Source organism: Lagenorhynchus albirostris, chromosome 7, assembly GCF_949774975.1.
Source record: "Lagenorhynchus albirostris chromosome 7, mLagAlb1.1, whole genome shotgun sequence".
Classification (NCBI taxonomy): domain Eukaryota; kingdom Metazoa; phylum Chordata; class Mammalia; order Artiodactyla; family Delphinidae; genus Lagenorhynchus; species Lagenorhynchus albirostris.
This window is the reverse complement of record NC_083101.1, coordinates 76,856,246-76,869,086: the sequence shown is the minus strand read 5'-3', so window position 1 is coordinate 76,869,086 and position 12,841 is coordinate 76,856,246. Positions and strand designations below refer to the sequence as shown.

At 38.0% G+C, this 12,841-nt stretch overlaps 1 non-coding gene across 1 annotated transcript; it reads right to left on the bottom strand.

The window, feature by feature from the left end:
* Positions 1 to 477: 477 nt before the first annotated feature.
* Positions 478 to 583, bottom strand: LOC132524013 (U6 spliceosomal RNA). Its single transcript, XR_009541779.1, has one exon. It is a non-coding gene; the product is annotated as a U6 spliceosomal RNA (small nuclear RNA).
* Positions 584 to 12,841: the final 12,258 nt, after the last annotated feature.

Below are 12,841 nucleotides of genomic sequence, written 5' to 3'. Positions count from 1 at the left end.
CCACTCCCTTCCGGCTTTTAGAGATTCTGCTGAAAGATTAGCAGTTAACCTTATGGGTATTCCCTTGTATGTTATTTGTTGTTTTTTCCTTGCTGCTTTTAATATTTTTCTTTGTATTTAATTTTTGATGGTTTGACTAATATGTATCTTGGCATGTTTCTCCTTGGATTTATCCTGTATGGGACTCTCTGTGCTTCCTGGATTTGACTGACTGTTTTCTTTCCCATGTTAGGGAAGTTTTCAACTATAATCTCTTCAAAGATTTTCTCAGTCCCTTTATTTTTCTCTTCTTCTGGGACCCCCTATAATTCGAATGTTGGTGCGTTTAATGTTTTCCCAGAAGTCTCTGAGTGTGTCCTTAATTCTTTTCATTCTTTTTTCTTTATTCTGCTCTGTGACAGTTATTTCCACTATTTTATCTTCCAGGTCACTTATCTGTTCTTCTGCCTTAGTTATTCTGCTGTTGATTCCTTCTAGAAAAATATGGAATGCTTCACAAATTTGTGTGTCATCTTTGTGCAGGGGCCATGTTTATCTCTATATCATTTCAATTTTTTACTGTATGTACTGCTGAAGTGAGCACTTCTCTACATTTTAGGTATAAGGAACTGAAGTAACTTTCCCAAGTTTTCTTGATTGTAGAGTGACATCAGCTCAGGACTTGAGTGGAGGCACAGAGCTTTAAATGATGCAGTATGGCTCCAGGGTTCATGATTATAATCACTTTAAGAGTGTAGGATTTTAGAAGCCATTAATAATACTCAGAAGAATAATGAAAGGTCTTTCCTAAGAGGCAATTAGGAATTAACTTTTGACTTACCATTTTAGGAAAGCAATAATTTTCATCAAAACCATAGCTTCCAACCTCTTTAATCATATCTAAGTCAGAATCATTAAGAGCATAAATCAACTGATATTTTAGCTGTATAGTTTGAAGTAGTAAATAGAAGGCTATTATTCTAGTACTCAGGATATGTATCCCTTTAATATTTCTAGTGGTATCAATTTCTCCAAAATATATCATTTAAAAAGAATTGTTAGAAAAACTGTAAATAGGGAGAGATTGAAGATGGCAGAGTAAGAGGATATGGAGCATGTCTCCCCCAATAGACACATCAGAAATAATCTACACGTGGAACAATTTTAACTAGCTTGAAATTGGTAGAAGGACTCCTGTACAACCAGGGCTTTAAGAAATATGCACACGTAATCTGGTAGGAAGGGAAGAAAAGTGACCAGTTTGGCACCTGTGCATCTGGGAGGAGAAGGGGAGGAAAAAGGAAGATTCACAGGCAGACATCCCCCTTTTAGGAGTGAGCAGTGACAGCCACAGATTGGGTGCCCCTGTCCTGGGGTCTTATATGGGGGAAGACCTGACTGGTTGGAGGACTAACAGGAGGACTGTGTGAAGTCTGGAATCTGATCATGAAAAACAGGCACATGCTGATTTGCCTCTAAGTCAGGGTGGAGAGAGATCTGTTCTAGCAGCTGCCAGTTTCACGGGACCACCTCTCTGTGTGCCTCAGCATGACCCGAACAAACACTCCAGCCCTGCTCGCTCCACATCACAGCACAGCCCTAGAACCAGGGTGGCCGTGACCGAGGAACTAAGAGGCAACATGGTCCTGGGGAGGAGCCTGGGTGGATTGGCAGCAGCCACCATTGGCACTTACTCAAGCAGAGCATCAGATTTCTTATGCTGGCTGCTCCACCACAGCTTACACCCCGTTACACGCTGAGAGTCCACTTGGGTCCCGCCTGCCCAGCAGGGTAGTGGCGCCAGAGACCGGGGGCAGTGATCGTCTGTGGGGGACAAAGGAGACTTGAACCCGAGACTGTGTATGAATGGAACAAGGGAATCAACTGGGGGTGCCTACATAGGCAGCACATCAGAGACAGCTAAGACTTATATCTGCAGCTGACATGAGCCCAGAGCCCTCACAAGCCCCACTTGCTTCAGTGCTCCCCCACTCTGGGGCAAAAGTCTTGGTGCAGAGAGAGGGGAAAACACATACTTAAAGGTAACGGAAGCAGCTCAGGCCAGACCCTCAGGGCTTCCACTCCAGCAACTTGAGATCAGACCTTCCCCCCATAGGGTTGTGATGGCCACTGGGCAGAGGGGAAGCCCCACCTCACACTCATTCTAGCCTTAGACCTTCCATCTTCAGCCCCACCTCCACCAAGGTGATAGCTGCCAGCTCACCTTGAGGAAAGACATGACTTGTGTCCATGTCAGTTTCAGCTCTGCCCCCAGAGGCACTGGGCACATGCAGTCTGTATAGGGACACTTCTACATAATAACACCCCTTCAAGAACACAGTAGGTAACTGTTTCACATAAATTCATAGAGGCAGAGAGAGTTAAGTAAAATGATTACACAGGAACTACTGTCAATTGAAAGAGCAAGATAAAACCCCTGAAAAAGCAATTAAACAGAAATAAACAATTTATGAGATAAAGTACTGAAAGCAATAATAATAAGAATGTTGTCTGAATTAGGGCAAAGAATAATGGTACACAGTGAAAAGTTTATTAACGAACTAGAAAATATAAAAAAGACTCAATCAGAAATGAAGAATTCAATAGCTGAAGTAAAACACACTGGAAGAAATGAATATCAGACTAAGTGACACAGAAGAATGCATAAATACTCTGGAAGATAAATAATGGAAATCACCCAATCAGAACAGCAAAAAGAAAAACAAATAAAAAAATGAAAACAGTTTAAGAGATCTCTAAGATAACATGCAGCATACCAACATTCCTGTTATGGGGGCCCCAGAAGGAGAAGAGAGAAAAGAAGGGATTGAAGATGTATTTGAGGAAATTATGGCTGAAAACTTCCCAAACCTGAAGAAGGAAACAGATACCCAGGTACAGGAAGCACAGAGGGTCCCAAACAAGATGAACCCAAACAGACCCACACCAGGACATGTAATTAAAATGGCAAAAGTTAAAGGTAAAGCCAGGATTCTAAAGACAGCAAGAGAAAAACAGTCAGTTACAAGGGAACTCCCATAAGGCTATCAGCTGATTTTTCTATAGAAACACTGCAGGCCAGAAGGGAGTGGCATGATATATTTAAAGTGCTAAAAGGAAAAAACCTGCAACCTAGGATACTCTACCCAGAAAGATTGTCATTTGGAATAGAAGGAGAGGTAAAGAACTTCTCAGATAAGCAAAAACTAAAAGAGTTCATCAATACTAAATCCACCCTCAAAGAAATGTTGAAGGGTCTTTGCTAAGTGGAAAAGAAGTAAGAATCTATAGAAACAGGAAAATTCCATTAGGAAAGGCAAATATATAGTAAGGACTAAGGATCAACCACTTAAGCCACTATGAAGATTAATAAAAAAAATTGTAAAAGCAACTATAGGTACACTAAACTAAACAGTTAATTGTTGAACATGAATATGTAAAATATAACATCAAAAACACAAAATATGAGGGAGGGGAGTAAAATAAGTAGATATTTTAGAATGTGTTTGAACTGAAATGAATACCAGTTTAAAACAAGTAGATATAGATCAACATACATTAATCCCATGGTCACCACAGAAATCTATAATACATACATTAAAAACAAAGAAAAGAAAGGAGTACAAGCACACTACTAAAGAAAAACAAACCAAACCACAGGGGAAGAAACAAAAGGAAGGAGAAATGGACAGAGAAGAACTACAGAACTACAAAAACAGTCAGAAAACAAGTAAGAAAATGGCAGTAAGTACATGGCTATCAGTAATTACTTATACAATGGAATATTACTCAACCATAAAAAGAAATGAAATTGAGTTATTTGTAGTGAGGTGGATGGACCTACAATCTGTCATACAGAGTGAAGTAAGTCAGAAAGAGAAAAACAAATACCGTATGCTAACACATATATATGGAATCTAAAAAAAAAAAGGGGCTTCCCTGGTGGTGCAGTGGTTGAGAGTCCGCCTGCCGATGCAGGGGACACGGGTTCGTGCCCTGGTCCAGGAAGATCCCACATGCCTCAGAGCGGCTAGGCCCGTGAGCTATGGCCGCTGAGCCTGCGCATCCGGAGCCTGTGCTCCGCAACAGGAGAGGCCACAACAGTGAGAGGCCCATGTAATGCAAAAAATTTAAAAATTAAAAATTAAAAAAAAATGGTTATGAAGAACCTAGGGGCAGACCAAACAGACCAATCAATAAATGGGCAGGAGATCTGAGTAGACATTTTTCTAAATAAGACATACAGCTGTCTAACAGGTACATGAAAAGATGCTCAACATCCCTAATTATTAGAGAAATGCAAATCAAAACAACGAGATATCACCTCACACCTCTCAGAAAGGTTGTCTTTGAAAAGTCTACAAATATATTGTGGTGAGGATGTGGAGAAAAGGAAATCCTTGTATACTCTTGGTGGGAATGTATATTGGTGGAGCCACTATGAGAAAGAGTATGGAGGTTCTTCAAAGTACTAAAAATAGAACTACCATATGATCCAGCATTTCCACTCTTGAGTATACATCCGAAAAAAATTGAAAACACTAATTTGAAAAGATTCATGCACTCCAGTATTCATAGCAGCATTATTTACAATAGCCAAGATATGAAAGCAACCCAAGTATCCATCAACAGATGAATCAATAAAGAATTGGTATTTATATATGCAATGGGTTACTACTCAGCCATGAAAAAGAATGGAACATTGCCATTTGCAGCAGTATGGATGGACCTATTATGCTTAGTGAAATGTCAGATACAGATGAATACTATACGATATCACTTACATGTGGAATCTAAAAAAATATAAGAGCCAAAAGTATATAGAAAAACAGAAATATACTCACAGAATTTGAAAACAAACTAGTGGTTACCAGTGGGGAGAGGGAAAGGAGGAGGGGGCAATATATGGGTATGGGATTAAGAGATTAAAACTTGTATGTATAAAATACAGAAGCAACAGGATATGTTGTATAGCATAGGGAATATAGCCATTACCTTATAAAAACTTTTAATGGAGTATAATCTGTAAAAATACTGAATCACTATGCTGTATGCCAAAAGCTAATACCATATTGTAAATAAACGCTACTTTAAAAAAAAACTATACATAGAACTGATTTTGCATAGCCTGAAACTCACCTCCGTTCTTTGCTTACATATGTAACAATCTATTTATTTTTGTCAATGCCTAAAATGTTTTGTTTAAAATTATTTTATACTTCCAGTTGTATTCTGCTCATTTTATAAATTTCTCAAAAATATAACAGAGAGCAATTAATAAGCCATCAACAGTAGCTGGGTATTCAATTCTCTGTAAGCATAGAAATACCAAAAAAGTCTTTGAAGAAAATGTTAAATGATATCATTATATATTTATAATTGTTTTGGTATTATATAGAAAATCCTAAAGTCTTTATATAGAAAATCCTAAAGACTTTATATAGTGTGTATCTTCTTTTTCTTTGTGCTTCTAAGTGTAAATAATAAAATTTCGTATAAAAAAACTTGGCCTCATTTTTGTGCAAGTTGTTATAGGCATGAAAATTTAGGAGACTGCCAGTTTTCTGGCTCTTTCTTTTGGATAAAAAGAATGTCTTGTCAGGTGCAATTAATGGTCATAGGGTTGAGAAAGATCTCACAGTAACAAGATACTGTCATTTGTTTTCAGGAATTTGCATATATTGTCTCCAGGAACCTCATCTCATTCACAGCTACATGATTCCCAGTGGCTGTCTTCTAGCACTTTCCACTGCATCCTTTCTCTCAGACATCAACCTGTGCTGTGATTGCAGACCTGTTATTGAGGCTTTTCACCCCACTGATTATCTGTAATGTTCCTTTCTCTCTTCCTCATTCTAATTACCACTGCCACCCATGAGAATGGTGGAGGAAGGCTTGAGGCCATCACATAGCTTCTGTCTCCAAATTGGAGTTGTTAAGGCACCATAGTTTTTCTAAAGGGGTGTTCCACTCAATTCCATCTCGACATTCTCCCTGGATGAAGAAATAGGAAGCCTGAAGATCTAATAAGTAGTAGTACAATGGTTAGAACTATGTTTTCAACTGTCTCTACTACATGTTAGCTGTGATTTTTAGCAAGTTATCTAATTAATTTTAAGCTTCAGATTTTCTCATCTGTTTAATGGGACTAATGGAAGTTACTTTGAATATTAAATGAGATTATAATAGTGAAGTGCTTGGTACAGAGTGAGCAATCAATGAATGTAAACACAAAAACTGATTTTTGTGTTTTATCTCATGTGTTTAGCACTAACTATCCAGTCTGGCTATTTTCGAGTTTTAAACACTACACTACCTGTGCTGGAAAACCTGTTGTGCATATTTGAGTATCTTTTTTTTTTTTTTTACATCTTTATTGGAGTATAATTGCTATACAATGGTGTGTTAGTTTCACCTTTATAACAAAGTGAATCAGCTATACATATACATATATCCCCATATTTCCTCCCTCTTGCGTCTCCCTCACACCCTCCCTATCCCACCCCTCTACGTGGTCACAGAGCACCGAGCTAATCTCCCTGTGCTATGTGGCTGCTTCCTACTAGCTATCTGTTTTACATTTGGTAGTGTATATATGTCCATGCCACTCTCTCACTTCATCCCAGCTTACCCTTCTCCTACCCGTGTCCTCAAGTCCATTCTCTATGTCTGTGTCTTTTTCCTGTCCTGCCCCTAGGTTCTTCAGAACCTTTTTTTTTTTTTTTTTAGATTCCATATATATGTGTTAGCATACAGTATTTGTTTTTCTCATGATGAATTACTTCACTCTGTATGACAGACTCTAGGTCCATCCACCTCACTACAAATAACTCAATTTCATTTTTTTTAATAGCTGAGTAATACTCCATTGTATATATGTGCCACATCTTCATTATCCATTCTTCTGTCAGTGGACACTTAGGCAAGTTGCTTCCATGTCCTGGCTATTGTAAATAGAGCTGCAATGAACACTGTGATATATGACACTTCTTGAATTATGGTTTTCTCAGTGTATATGCTCAGTAGTGGGACTGCTGGGTTGTATGGTAGTTCTGTTTTTAGTTTTTTAATGAACCTCCATACTGTTCTCCATAGTGGCTGTATCAATTTACATGCCCACCAAGCAGTGCAAGAGTGTTCCCTTTTCTCCACACCCGCTCTGGCATTTATTGTTTGTAGACTTTTTGATGATGGCCATTCTGACTGGTATGAGGTGATACCTCATTGTAGTTTTGATTTGCATTTCTCTAATGATTAATGATGTTGAGCATACTTTCATGTGTTTGTTGGCTATCTGTATATCTTCTTTGGAGCAATGTCTATTTAGCTCTTCTGCCCATTTTTGAATTGGCTTGTTTGTTTTTTTTGATATTGAGCTGCATGAGCTGCTTGTAAATTTTGGAGATTAATCCTTTGTCAGTTGCTTCATTTGCAAATATTTTCTCCCATTCTGAGGGTTGTCTTTTCATCTTGTTTATGGTTTCCTTTGCTGTGCAAAAGCTTTTAAGTTTCATTAGGCCCCATTTGTTTATTTTTGTTTTTATTTCCATTTCTCTAGGAGGTGGGTCAAAAAGGATCTTTCTGTGATTTATGTTATAGAGTGTTCTGCCTGTGTTTTCCTCTAAGAGTTTTATAGTGTCTGGCCTTACAATTAGGTCTTTAATCCATTTTGAGTTTATTTTTGTGTGTGGAGTTAGGGAGTGTTCAAATTTCATTCTTTTACATGTAGCTGTCCAGTTTTCCCAGCACCACTTATTGAAGAGGATGTCTTTTCTCCATTGTATATTCATGCGTCCTTTATCGAATATAAGGTGACCATATGTGTGTGGATTTGTCTATGGGCTTTCTATCCTATGCCACTGATCTGTAGTTTTGTTTTTGTGCCAGTACCGTACTGTCTTGATTACTGTAGCTTTGTAGTATAGCCTGTAGTCTGGGAGCCTGATTCCTCCAGCTCCATTTTTCTTTCTCAAGATTCCTTTGGCTATTCGGGGTCTTTTGTATTACCATACAAATTGTGAAATTTTTTGTTCTAGTTCTGTGAAAAATGCCATTGGTAGTTTGATAGGGATTGCATTGAATCTGTAGATTGCTTTGGGTAGTATAGTCATTTTCACAATGTTGATTCTTCCAATCAAAGAACATCATATATCTCTCCATCTACTTGTATCATCTTTAATTTCTTTCGTCAGTGTCTTATAGTTTTCTGCATACAGGTCTTTTGTCTCCTTAGGTATGTTTATTCCTAAGTATTTTATTCTTTTTGTTGCTATGGTAAATGGTAGTGATTTCTTAATTTCTCTTTCAGATTTTTCATCATTAGTATATAGGAATGCAAGAGAGAGTTCTGTGCATTAATTTTGTATCATTCTACTTTACCAAATTCATTGATTAGCACTAGTAGTTTTCTGGTAGCATCTTTAGGATTCTCTATGTATAGTATCATGTTACCTGCAAACAGTGACAGTTTTACTTCTTCTTTTCTCATTTGGATTCCTTTTATTTCTTTTTCTTCTCTAATGCTGGGGCTAAAACTTCTGACACTATGTTGAATAATAGTGGTGAGAGTAGGCAAACTTGTCTTGTTCCTGATCTTACTGGAAATGGTTCCAGTTTTTCACCATTGAGAACGATGTTGGCTGTGGGTTGGTCATATAGGGTCTTTATTATATTGTGGTAGGTTCCCTCTATGCCTATTTTCTGGAGAGTTTTTATCATAAATGGGTGTTGAATTTTGTCGAAAGCTTTTTCTGCATCTATTGAGATGATCATATGATTTTTCTCCTTCCATTTCTTAATATGTTTTATCACGTTGATTGATTTGCGTATATTAAAGAATCCTTGCATCCCTGGGATAAACCACACCTGATCATGGTGTATGATCCTTTTAATGTGGTGTTGGATTCTGTTTGCTGGTTTTTTTGCGGAGGATTTTGACATTTATGTTCATCAGTGATATTGGCCTGCAGTTTTCTTTTTTTGTGATATCTTTATTTGGTTTTGGTATCAGGGTGATGGTGGCCTTGTAGAATGAGTTTGGGAGTGTTCCTCCCTCTGCTATATTTTGGAAGAGTTTGAGAAGGATAGATGTTAGCTCTTCTCTAAATGTTTGAGAGAATTCGCCTGTGAAGCCATCTGGTCCTGGACTTTTGTTTGTTGGAAGATATTTAATCACAGTTTCAATTTTAGTGCTTGTGATTGGTCTGTTCACATTTTCTATTTCTTCCTGGTTCAGTCTTGGAAGGTTGTGCATTTCTAAGAATTTGTCCATTTCTACCGGGTTGTCCATTTTATTAGCATATAGTTGCTTGTTGTAATCTTTCATGATCCTTTATATTTCTGCAGTGTCTGTTGTTACTTCTCCCTTTTCATTTCTAATTCTATTGATTTGAGTCTTCACTCTTGTTTTTTTGATGAGTGTGGCTAATGGTTTATCAATTTTGTTTATCTTCTCAAAGAAGCACCTTTTAGTTTTATTGATCTTTGCCATCATTTCCTTCATTTCTTTTTCAGTTATTTCTGATCTGATGTTTATGATTTCTTTCCTTCTGCTAGCTTTGGTTTTTTTTTGTTCTTCTTTGTCTAATTGCTTTAGGTGTAAGGTTAGGTTGTTTATTTGATATTTTTCTTGTTTCTTTAGGTAGGAGTGTATTGGCATAAACTTCCCTCTTAGAACTGCTTTTGCTGCATCCAATAGGTTTTGAGTCATCGTATTTTCATTGTCATTTATTTCTAGGTATTTTTTGATTTCCTCTTTGACTTCTTCAGTGATCTCTTGGTTATTTAGCAGTGTATTGTTTAGCCTCCATGTGTTTGTATTTTTTACAGACATTTTCCTGTAATTGTTATCTAGTCTCCTAGCGTTGTGATCGGAAAAGATACTTGATACGATATCAAGTTTCTTAAATTTACCAAGGCTTGATTTGTGACCCAAGGTATGATCTATCCTGGAGAATGTTCCATGAGCACTTGAGAAGAATGTGTATTCTGTTGTTTTTGGATGGAATGTCCTATAAATATCAGTTAAGTCCATTTTGTTTAATGTATCATTTAAAGCTTGTGTTTATTTATGTATTTTCATTTTGGATGATCTGTCCATTGGTGAAAGTGGGGTGTTAAAGTCCCCTACTATGATTGTGTTACTGTCGATTTCCCCTTTTATGGCTGTTAGCATATGCCTTACATATTGAGGTGCTCCTATGTTGGGTGCATAAATATTTATAATTGTTATATCTTCTTCTTGGATCGATCGCTTGATCATTATGTAGTGTCCTTCTTTGTCCTTTGTAGTAGTCTTTGTTTTAAAGACTATTTTGTCTGATATGAGAATTGCTACTCCAGCTTTCTTTTGATTTCCATTTGCATGGAATACCTTTTTCCATCCCATCACTTTCAGTCTGTAGGTATCCCTCGGTCTGAAATTGGTCTCTTATAGACACCATATATACAGATATTATTTTTGTATCCATTCAGCCAGTTTGTGTCTTTTGGTTGGAGCATTTAATCCAATTACATTTAAGGTAGTTATCGATATGTATGTTCCCATTACCGTGTTTTAATTGTTTTGGGTTTGTTATTGTAGGTCTTTTCCTTTTCTTGTGTTACCTGCCTAGAGAAGTTCCTTTAGCATTTGTTGTAAAGCTGGTTTGGTGGTGCTGAATTCTCTTACCTTTTGCTTGTTTGTAAAGGTTTTACTTTCTCCGTCAAATCTGAATGAGATCCTTGTTGTAATCTTGGTTGTAGTTTTTTCCCTTTCATCACTTTAAATATGTCCTGCCACTCCCTCCTGGCTTGCAGAGATTCTGCTGAAAGATCAGCTGTTAACCTTATGGGGATTCCCTTATGTGTTATTTGTTGTTTTTCTCTTGCTGCTTTTAATATATTTTCTTTGTATTTAATTTTTAATAGCTTGATTTATATGTGTCTTGGCATGTTTCTTCTTGGATTTATCCTGTATAGGACTCTCTGTGCTTCCTGGACTTGACTAATTCCTTTCCCATATTAGGGCAGTTTTCAACTGTAATCGCCTCAAATATTTTCTCAGTCCCTCTCTTTTTCTCTTCTTCTTCTGGGACCCCTATAATTCGAATGTTGGTGCCTTTAATGTTGTCCCAGAGGTCTCTGAGACTGTCCTCGATTCTCTTCTTTCTTTTTTCTTTATTTTGCTCTGTGGTAGTTATTTCCAGTATTTTATCTTCCAGATTACTTATGCATTTTTCTGGCTCATGATTCTGTTACTATTCCTTCTAGAGAATTTTAAAATCCATTTATTGTGTTGTTCTTCACTGTTTGCTCTTTAGTTCTTCTAGTTCCTTGTTAACATTTCTTGATTATCTCCATTCTCTTTCCTAGATTTTGGATCATCTTTACAATATTACTCTGAATTCTTTTTCAGGTCAACTTCCTATTTCCTCTTCATTTGTTTGGTCTGGTAGGTTTTTGCCTTGCTCCTTCATCTGCTGTGTGTTTCTCTGTCTTCTCATTTTGCTTAACTTACTGTGTTTAGGGTCTCCATTTCACAGGCAGCAGGTTCGTAGTTCCCGTTGTTTGTCGTGTCTGCCCCCAGTGGCTAATGTTGTTTCAGTGGGTTGTGTTTGCTTCTTGGTGGAGGGGACTGGTGCCTGTGTTCTGGTGGATGAGGCTGAATCTTGTCTTTCTGGTGGCCAGGACCATCTCCGGTGGTGTGATTTGAGGTGTCTGTGACCTTATTATGATTTTAGGCAGCCTCCCTGCTAAAGGGTGGGGTTGTGTTCCTCTCTTGGTAGTTGTTTGGCATCTGGTGTCTAGCACTGTAGCTAGCTGGTCTTTGAGTGGAACTGGGTTGTAGCATTGAGATGGAGATCTCTGGGAGAGCTTTTGCCGTTTCATATTACATGGAGCTGGGAGGTTTCTGGTGGACCAATATCCTGAACTCAGCTTTCCCACCTCAGAGGCACAGGCCTGATACCCGGATGGAGCACCAAGCCCCTGTCAGCCACATGGCTCAGAAGAAAAGAAAGGGAAGGAGGGAGGGTGGGAGGGAGGGAGGAAGGAATGAAAATAAAGTTATTAAAATAAAAAATTTTAAATTAAAAAAATAAAAAGTAATAAGAAAAAGAAAGAAGGAAAGAAAAAAGAGAGCAACCAAACTAAAAAACAAATCCACCAATGATAACAAGCGCTAAAATGTATACCAAAAAAAAATCAAAAACAAAATGGAGAGACAGAACTCTAGGACAAAAACCCTGTAAAAGCAAAGCTCTATGGACAAAATCACACAACGAAGCATACACATACACACTCACAAAAAGAGAAAAAAGAAAAATATATGTATATATTTATATTAAAAATTAAAGAAGGAAGAGAGAAACCAAATCAATAAACAAATCTACCAATGATAATGAACTCTAAATACTAAACTAAGGTATACATAAAACCGGAAACAAATTAGATGCAGAAAGCAAAGACCAAGTCTACAGTTACTCCCAAAGCCCCCTCCTCAGTTTTGGGATGATTCATTGTCTACTCAGGTATTCCAGAGATGCAGTGTACATGAAGTTGACCGTGGAGATTTAATCCACTGCTCCTGCGGCTGCTGGGAAAAATTTCCCTTTCTCTTCTTTGTTTGCACAGCTCCTGGGTTCAGCTTTGGATTTGGCTCCGCCTGTGCGTGTAGGTTGCTTGAGGACGTCTGTACTTTGCTCTGATGGGAGGGGGTTCAAGGAGCAGCTGCTTAGGCTGTGACTCACTCTGGTCGGGGGGAGGGAGGGGTATGGAGTGAGGCATGCGGGGCGAGCCTGCGGTGGCAGAGGCCGGCATGACGTTGCACCAGCCTGAGGCGTGCCCTGCATTCTTCTGGGGAAATTGTCCCTGTATCACGGTA